Consider the following 9,474-nt stretch of genomic DNA (forward strand, 5'->3'; position numbering starts at 1 on the left):
TTTTCTTGGAGGATTCATCTTCTGACCCCTCTCCATATTCCCTGGCCCACTGGGTTCCAGGCCTATAGCCCGCTGTGAACTCCTTTCACCAAGTGCTTCTCAGACTTTAATGTGCTTATTTCTCACCCAGGTTCTTGCTAGCGTGCATTTGTGACTTGATAGGTCTGGACAGGATGGGGTGAAACAGTACATTTCTGACAAGCTCCCAGGTGATGCTGAGGCTGCTGGTCTGAGCCCCAAACTTTGAGTTGCAAGAACCTAGTACATTAAACTCGTCCCCACCTTGGGGACTTGGAACCAGCTGTTCCCTCTATAACACTCCTCCTTCTACTCTTCTCATGATGGTATCCTTTTTGTCCTTCAGAACTTGGCTCTGAGAGGCCTCTCCTGACCACCCCACCTCTCCTGTGAAAAACATAGAATTATGGGATGGTGTTTATGAAAGAAATGAATAGGGTGCTGGGTTTAGGGCAATGTAAGAGGCAAGTCTGCTGATTTTGTCTCCCATGTGTGCCGGGTCTATATTCTCTGTCTTCTCTGCTGTACATGCAACTTAGCACAGTGCTTGGTACACAGCTGCTATTCAGTATTTGTTGAGTGAATGAATAGATAACCTCAAAACTTGTGCTCTTTCTACTTTCATATATTTGATTCTCAAACAAAAAGACCATGATTTTACCTTGGGATATTATCTCTAGAAGAGACCTCTCTTACCCCATTAAATGATGGGGAAATTGGATTAACATCCAGACATCCTGAAGCTGATCACTGGTAATGATATTATTAAAACTTAAGGTATCTGACACCCACCCCAATCCAGAACATTCTGCACATTTCCTAAAGGTGAATCACTCTGTTGCCCTATGACCAAGCAGTGGTGTTTTCAAGCTTCTGTACTCTCTTCCCTACTCCAGCCCCAACAAGATAGAGTATGGGGTCATTTAATGAGGTTAGCTTATAGCTAATTCATTAGGAGAGATTCCAAAATAGGTATGAAACATGGGTAGTTCCTACCACTCCTTTATGCTGTTTTTGTTTCTTTGATGGTTGGTTTTCATACATTAAGAGAGGTGTCCTTGTGACTCCTACTGGTCTAAACCAGCTTAACATAATTTACAAGGACCTTAAGTGAATAGATTCTATGTGAGGCAGCAGACCGCAGGCTCTCTAAATATGTACAATTAAAAATTCATGCTGGCCCTTACTTTCCTCTTATCTAAATAGAAATGCCGCCTAATGACTTAGATTTCTTCAAATCATGAAAGTACATATTACTCATGAATGGTGGGATCAGCGGTAATATTTATTAGGTGCTGGAGGTGGCTGAGCTCTTCCTGATCCCACAGGTTTGTGTACTTCAGAGCTCTAGCCAGAGTTCACTGCCTCCCCCTTGCTGCTTTCCTAGCCGTACCTGGGAGGATGTGGATAAATCTGCCCTTACAAAGATTGTTCACTTTATTTCAATATCTAAACAACAGGCAGATTTCTTCAACATTTTTCATAGATAGGTGGGAGGGAGAAAATTTTATGTCGTCATGTGCACATTTTAAAAACTTGTCAAATTGCTTTACATATCTTAACACATACACCTGAAGGACTATGAGAGAGTATCAGACTAAGCCCTATTTTTGCAGGTAAGAAAGGTGGGAAATAAAGAGATTCAGGGGCCTCTCTTGGCCTACACATTCATGTAGGTCTTAATAGAGAGGGAAGATGGATCAACCGAATCGCCCATGAAAACTTCAGTTTTTGTTTGCTCCAGCTCTAAGTGTTAGGAGCCCATGGGAGGAAATTTAGGTCTCCCTAAATTTCTCTGAAGCAAGTAGGCTTCAGACTGTGATTAAAGACTTGCTAAGGGGAAAAAAAAGCTAGAAAAACATATAAAAGCTCAAAGGTTTTCTTGGATAACCAGAGAAAAACAGTTCTACAGTATAGAAAGAAAGTCTTGTTAGGCAGAATTTTCAGATAAGGAAAGCCATTTCATAATGATTTCTAATTACTTTGTCTAAACTTCAGAAAATAACTATCCCAGAATAAGATCAAATATGAGAAACAGGATGATATTTACTTAAAGGAAGCTTGGAGTTCATGGTGGCTCTCTTCTCCTTCCTCTCTTAAGTGACCACTTGGGGCATTGAGACTGTTTCCAGTGCCTGGCACATAGTGGACACACCGTAAATGTTTGTTGGATGAATAAGTGGTTTAATGAGTTAATGCTGATGATTACACCGAGAAAGCGTTGGGTCTGAAAACTCTGTGTGGCCAGTGATCTGGAAACAAAAACAGAACTGCCCTTTCTCTAGATGTACTGAATGTTTGCTAGCCAGGGGCAGAAACTTAAATTTGAATTAATTAAAGTGAATACAATTTAAAATTCAGTTCCTCAGCCATACTAGCGGTTACTGCATTGGACAGTACAGCTTACGGAGCATTTTCATCATCGCAGACAGTTCTATTGGACAGTGATTAAAGAAGCAAAGGAGCCTCTGGGAAGTGCAGATAAGAACCTGACCTTTACTCATTAGCAAGCCCAGCACCCTCCATAAAGCCATCAGACGAGTTCTAGGCAATGGGGAGGGAAAAAAGACCAAAGAAATTAAAGAAGATCCAACAGGACCTCAACCAAAGGGCTTGAGCATTGGGAAGAAAACTTCCAGAAAAGGTAGCTAGACAAGAAAAGGTAACTGATGATTGGTAAGTGTACTTAGCTAATTATCCTGTTCATCCAGTTTGAGTGGTGTCTGTTCCCTGTGGCCTTAGCTACATGATTCACTGTCAGGGACACAGAAAGAGTTGGCTGATATTGGGAAACTACAGAGGTAGGATGATTCAGAGATGTCATTAGCTGGCAGAGATTCAAGAATTCCAATGTACACATTTAGAGATGCCTACATTAATAGCTTGACTGTCCAGGGAGTTTAGCAGCATTTGTAAGAGAACAGAACATTTCCTAAGTCACAGGATGTCTTGCCTTAGTTTGCAGATGCCTAACACAAATACCTTTCTGCAGGACTTCTACTGGCTCTTGTCCTCCCCAACCATGAGGTTTTAGAAGCCAGAAGGTGACAAATTTGGTTTAGCTGCTCTTCAAGCTCCAGCAACCACCAGGCTTCTCCACAATCAAATCTTTGGAAGAATAAAGGTGTGCTTTGCACATAACTGAAGTACACCAAAAATGGGTGTTGCCTTCACTGGACTGTTTCTATATGGAATCTTTGTTCTCTACTTGTGGTATGAAGGTTTGTTCCCATCTTCAAAGGCAACACGGGCACATGGGTTCACATGTCTTGATCCAAGGGGGTATGAACTCACACACTGGTCTATTAATTGAGTAGGAAGGTAAACCTCACTCTGTCCTGATATGAAGGGTGTTGGAGGCTTCCTGCTAGTTTGGTAATGCTGAGATGTATATTGAGGAAATCCCATGTTCTGAAGCCTGACCCATCCACGAGAGGGCCGCTAATGAGGTCCGAGGGAGAGGGTGGAGGGAATCACCTCTACAACTGATCGCTTTCACAATCTAAAAGCATTACCTTCAGTGTCTAGAAAGACTCCCAGGACCAAGTTTTGCTTTTGGAATAATCAATGATATTTTTACTTTAACCAGTCTTTCTGCGAAGCACATTTCCGTGCCACTGATACCATTTTTTTGAGAACCGACCATGTGCTGTGTTGTGACACAGAAGTCACCTTTGGAGGTCACATTCTCTGTTATCTATAATAGCTTAGCCTTGTTGATTATTTAGTATGGACCAGGTATAGATGTTATTATATTTAAACTGCACAGCAAGCCTATTAAGTAGTGTTTTCTCCATTTTACGGATAAAGAGACTAAGGCTTAGGGAGGCAGATTCAATTGCCCAAAGCTACAAATGCTAAGTTAAAATTGGGTCTGTCTCATTGCAGAGTCCATACTCTGAACCAGGACACCTCTTGTAGAAGTATTACATTATTCAAATAATGCTACAGAATTATTGATTTCAATTTCATGTTTTAATAAGTATCCTGTCATGTCACTCCTGTGGCCTTCAAACATAATTTCCGAATACATGTGAAGTTTGGTTTTTCCTGATCAATTGCCCTTTAGAAACAGGAAAAAGAGGAAGAAGAGGGAGAGGGATAAAGGTTGAATATCTTTAGCATGCAAATTTACACAGAGAGACCAGGTAGCTGTAACACAAGATAAGAAAACTGTGTGTGTGTGCACGTGCACATGCACATGTGTGTGTCTATGTGTGCACCAAATTTCAGCTGCATTTTGTCTACTTTTTTTTTTAAAGATTTTATTTATTTATTTGACAGAGATAGAGACAGCCAGCGAGAGAGGGAACGCAAGCAGGGGGAGTGGGAGAGGAAGAAGCAGGCTCGCAGCGGAGGAGCCTGACGTGGGGCTCGATCCCATAACACCGGGATCACGCCCTGAGCCGAAGGCAGACGCTTAACTGCCGTGCCACCCAGGCGCCCCTGCATTTTGTCTACTTAACCACCCTGAATAGGTGGTAAACTGTAGAAAAGATCTCCTGAATATCCAATACCTTACTTTAGAAATTTAGGTGAGGTTTAAAAATTCTTTCCACTTCTCTTGAAGAGAATAAATTGATGCATAGGCTATCCCTTATTTTCCTAACTCAATATACCTATAAATTGGGTAGAGTTCAGATTCTTAAACCCATTTATTCCTTGACCTTCAACCATTCCTGCTTTCCCCCAATGCCAAACAGAGCTTCAAAAGAATTAATTTCACATATTTGGGATGAGTTTAGGAATGTTGGCTATAGAAAGAATCAGCTCCCAAGAATCTAGCCTCACTCTCAAAATTGAGTGATAGTAGCACATACCTTTTGAACTTGTAGATCAGAAACACAGCCAGACCGACAAACACGACTGACAAGAGCATAAGCATGGCTGAGCTGCTGTGCCCAGCACTGGAGTCCACCAATGGAGCTAGGAGAAAAAAGCAGACTGCTCACTTGGAAGCTGCTAGATGGAGGGAGTTCCCATCAGAGATGGGAGGTCAGCTGATGTCCCACCCTTATATCCAGTCTCCAACTGCCCTGCTCTGTGTGCTATCTAGGCACAGGAAGCTTGGTTTCAATGATGAAAACAGTATCCTCAGTCACAGCTTATCAGCTTATCAAGACGCGTAAACTCCTCTGCTCCACCTGGAGAAACTTACCGTTCTTGATATAAACTGAGTAATGTATATTTAGCTAAGGGGAGTAGAAGAGGGCCTTGAACGCTCTTTCTCTTAGAAGGCCCGAGTGCCTGTCAACATAAGTATTGGGTGGCCCATTGGGAACTCTGGATTAAAAATTCATGCAATGCTTCATTCTTTTCCTTTCCACAGTTCTGCTAAAACACTGCTGGGTGGGCACATTTAGAACCTCCACATCTGAAAAGTCTTATATTAATAAGAGATATTTAGCAAAGAGGCTCTCCTGGAGAGCCAGTAGTGCATGCCCCATGGGACATACCTTTTCAAATGCCTTTTACAAATCAATCACTAGAGCTGATCTCTGTATCCATTTAGATTTACCTGTTGTAAATCAAAAGGAGTTTTAAAGTTATCTCATGTGGCCTCGAAACCAAGATTCATGGAATTGGAGAACTGAAGAAAGTAAGAGACCCTGAGGACTACCCACTATAATCCTGACTGTTGAAAAAAAAAAAAAAAGAAAAAAAAAGAAAAAAAAAAAGAAACAAACAAACAAACAAAAAACGATTAAGTCAAAGCCCAAGAAAATTGCAGATTTCCCCCCAAGGTCATCCAGGGATTCAGTAGCAAAGCCATAGCTTCTAATGAAGTCTTCTTGGCACCTCAACAGGAAGCCCCAAGAAAGATGTGATTAATCTTTCATAACCATCACTACATACAAGAGCCCTGCCCTCAAAGCTATTTTCAGGCATTTGCGGAGAAGCATCTGCTAATGATCTCCTCCCTTTTCCTCCCAGTATGACAGATCACCACCCTCATTTCCCCGTGGATCCCAGCAGGAACTCACCTAATGTCAGCTGTGTGACATACACAATGACTTGAACCCCTGGCTTCAGCTCAAACTGCACCAAGTTTTGGTTTAGAGCATTAAACAGCATCTCTACAATCTGAAAAAAAAGAGAGAGAGAGAGATAGAAGTGCACAGGAAGACATGACATGAGACAGTCCTTCTTCATGGAGCAAGAAACCAGGGTCAAGAGGCAAACAGTGACCAAGTTCAATAGGCAGACAGGATATTGGGACGTCCTCATCAATCTGGCTCGCACAGCCCTCGGAGCCCTGTGAGGCCAAGGAAGCAGTTGGTGTTATTCGCTTATACTGGTGAGCAGAGTGAGACGGAGAGCGTTATGTCCAAAGTCACTGAGCGATTTACAGTTGATAACAGACATCGTGGCTTCGCTCAATCTCTGGTTCAGTGCTTTTTCATCCATGCCTTTATAACTCACCGTAGCACAACCTATTGTGGTTTCCAATGAAAGGACGTCAACCCATCATTAGTTCTTTAATCTAATGAAGTAACACACACAGGGTAGAGCAGCCCCTGCCAGGATTAAAGCCGGGACATTCGTCCCCAGCTCACTCCTCTGCTTTTTCTCTTTCGGAGACAATGGGAGGCAGACATCAAAGCAGATGCTGCCTTCTTTTTATGGGATAATTTTTCCTCTTTACTTTTCCCCAGCAAGTCTCGGAACACATAACATCGATTTAATCACTCTGTAATTCCCACATGAAAGTGAGGCCGACTTGGGCTGTGGTCCCTAACTCTTATCTGGCTGTACGCGCCTTAATATCACAGCTGCTATTCATCACCGTAATTACCTATTTATCTAAACGGATGGATATTGTAGCTTCCAAATATAGTTCACACATGCCACTTGCTATTTCAGAATAAAGAGGTCTTGTGAAAGTGATGTATGCACTGAAAGGGTGAATTTATTTCCGGCCAGCTTGGATATGCAGCCCTGCACGGCAAGGATCTGCTTCATTATCCGGCCGCATGGACTGTGCTGGTGTCTGTCCTGCCCAAGGAGAACAGTTGCTGGCCGTGGGGACGAGGTAGCAGCTAGGTGAGTAGCGGAGGGACACAGATGTCTGCACAACGACTGCCTCGTGTGGGAGCAGATGTGGGCTTTGCACCGACATTTAGAAGTCTCAAACTCACTTTTTTCTCCCTCTCCTGACTTAGCATCATGGGAAGGCAGGGAAGCGAGCGGCACAGCACAGCCCATGAGAGCCTGTAGGAGCAGAGAATGAGAGGGGGAGAACCAGCTCCTTTACTTCAGGGATCGCGTGCCCATCACAGAACTACACACCCCTTCAATGAGGACAGTAAACCACAGTCCCTTTGGACATGCTGTTTCCTTAGTCAAAACACAACGAAGCAATCCATCTCTCTCCACAGACACACATTTAAAAGCAGCTCGTTTTCTCCTGAAGCGGAACCTTAGATGGATCAGGATCTTTAAGGACAAGAAGCCTGTTTTCCCGGAAATCACAAGGACACTCAAATCCCTCCCTCCTTCTCCTGTGTCCGCCCCACCCCCCAGGGGGCAGGTCACTGGGCAGGAGAGCTGAGGAAGTTCCAGGAATGCCAACTGCTGGAACGAGGGCTGCCGGGCCGCCTTCCCTTCTCGTGTGCCAAATGCTCCAGGCTGTGGTCATCTTCCGGGCAAGCCTGTTGTTCCTCACAGCCCTGGGTGCTGGACAGACGGACAGGCTGCCGGGCCAATGGGAGGACGCTCCCCCCATACTGCGGCTGGAGGTGCGGTTTTATGCCCTTAGACGGGAGGTGCGGGCAAGTACCCAGACCAAGCGCTCTCTCACTTACTTGTTCCAGGTCCTCTTCGTTGCCTTTCCTCCTCTCCGTCAAGTTCTTGGGGGGAAGGATGAAGAGCTCTGCTGAAGTGGGGAGGCCAGGGAACACGGCCACTAGGATCTGGTCTTCTGGGACACCAGTTACCTGCAGAGACCACAGAGTAAAGCCATGGACGAGCCAGCCTCCCCGAGTCCGTGACACGAAGCAGAACACACTTGGGTATAAGGCTCACGTGTGTGCCGCCTTACACAACTTGTGAGGCACAGGGCCCAGTATATATCCAGACTTCCTTTCTGTTTCCCCTTGGAAGTGCTATGATTCGTCTCACCCCCTCCTCTGGCTCTTACATACATTTTCACTGCAACTAAAATACTACAGTGATTTTCAAAATATTGTTTGCTGGGAACACTGGCTAAACTCTTCCCATATTTTCCATTATTTCTGCATGGAGAGGACTAGAGCTTCTGGCAAAAACATGAACGTGCCAGCTGCAAACAAGGAATACGAAGTTACAAGCAAACGTGGGGAAATGCAAATTTAAAAAAAGAACAAGACAAGCAGTGCTATTTTCACTTACGAATGCAGGATTTTTGTATTAAGTTAAAATTGCTAATATTGGTGAGACATTGGTTAAGAGGCTCTCTCATTTGCTGCTGGCAGCACTAAAAAGCAATGCATATTGCCGATTTGTTTTTCAAAAGACTTACTTTAAGGCCATAAAAATATTCAGATCCTTCATTCAGTAACTGTAACTTGGAGTGTTTGTCCTAAGGAAATGGTCCAAAATATAGAAAAAGCCACATACAGGAAGAAAAACATTATTTATAATAGCTAATAAATGGGGAAAACTCAGATATGCAAAAACTTAAGTAAATAATGGTATAATCACCCGATAGAATATTATTTTACCATTACGATGATAATTAGTACAGTCAGCCAACATGGAAAATCATTATGATAGCTGCATTCTGATCTATTTCCTTACATTTCTTTGTTTACAACCCTATAAAAATAAAAATGTGCAAGAGTAAAGAACCAAAATAAAACACTAAAAGTGTTAAGATGCTGAGATTGTGAGTGAATTTTTTTCTATTCCTGGGTGTTTAGTAAAAGAACTATATTGCTTTTTGATAAAAACTTAAAAAAAGCTTCTGTCTGGAGGTAAATTCCTAAAATAAACAAAACTCTGAGTCACCCCCCGCCCCCGATAAAGAGTGTGGTGATTCTTCCCTATGTGTCTCCTGAAGGTCTTTTATCCAGAACCCCTCCTCTTCTTCTGCCAATTCAAATAGGGTAGTTTCTGATTTGGCAGAAATATCTGCCTCCTCCAAGAAGTCTCCCCTGACTATCTCCACCTGCAGTGACCTCCTCCAAGTTAGCCTTTCACGCTAAGCATTTCCAGATACCATGTCTACCACATTTCGGGGACTTAGATCATCTTGACTGTGACATGAATAAATCTGGCTGACAATCTTTTCTCTGATAGGTTCTTATGAATGTTTACCCAAAACATTTCTGGGGGTCTTTGTGGCCAGATCACTGTTCTGAAGATGCTTGCACAGAGTAGAGACTCAACAAACAGTTGCTGGATCGAATAGAAGTGGAGGGGTTGTTTCCCATCAGCTCAGTTCTGATTCTTATTTGAGACTAGGCTCAGAGATTG

The 9,474-nt window shown here is 43.2% G+C and overlaps 1 long non-coding RNA gene across 1 annotated transcript; it reads right to left on the reverse strand.

Moving 5' to 3' along the window:
* Positions 1-4,837: 4,837 nt before the first annotated feature.
* LOC117800901 lies at positions 4,838-7,969 on the reverse strand. Its single transcript, XR_004623205.1, has 3 exons — positions 7,824-7,969; positions 6,003-6,102; positions 4,838-4,944 (listed from the first exon to the last, which is right to left on the reverse strand). It is a non-coding gene; the product is annotated as an uncharacterized LOC117800901 (long non-coding RNA).
* Positions 7,970-9,474: the final 1,505 nt, after the last annotated feature.

Source organism: Ailuropoda melanoleuca, unplaced genomic scaffold (genome assembly GCF_002007445.2).
Source record: "Ailuropoda melanoleuca isolate Jingjing unplaced genomic scaffold, ASM200744v2 unplaced-scaffold8827, whole genome shotgun sequence".
In the NCBI taxonomy this organism is placed as follows: domain Eukaryota; kingdom Metazoa; phylum Chordata; class Mammalia; order Carnivora; family Ursidae; genus Ailuropoda; species Ailuropoda melanoleuca.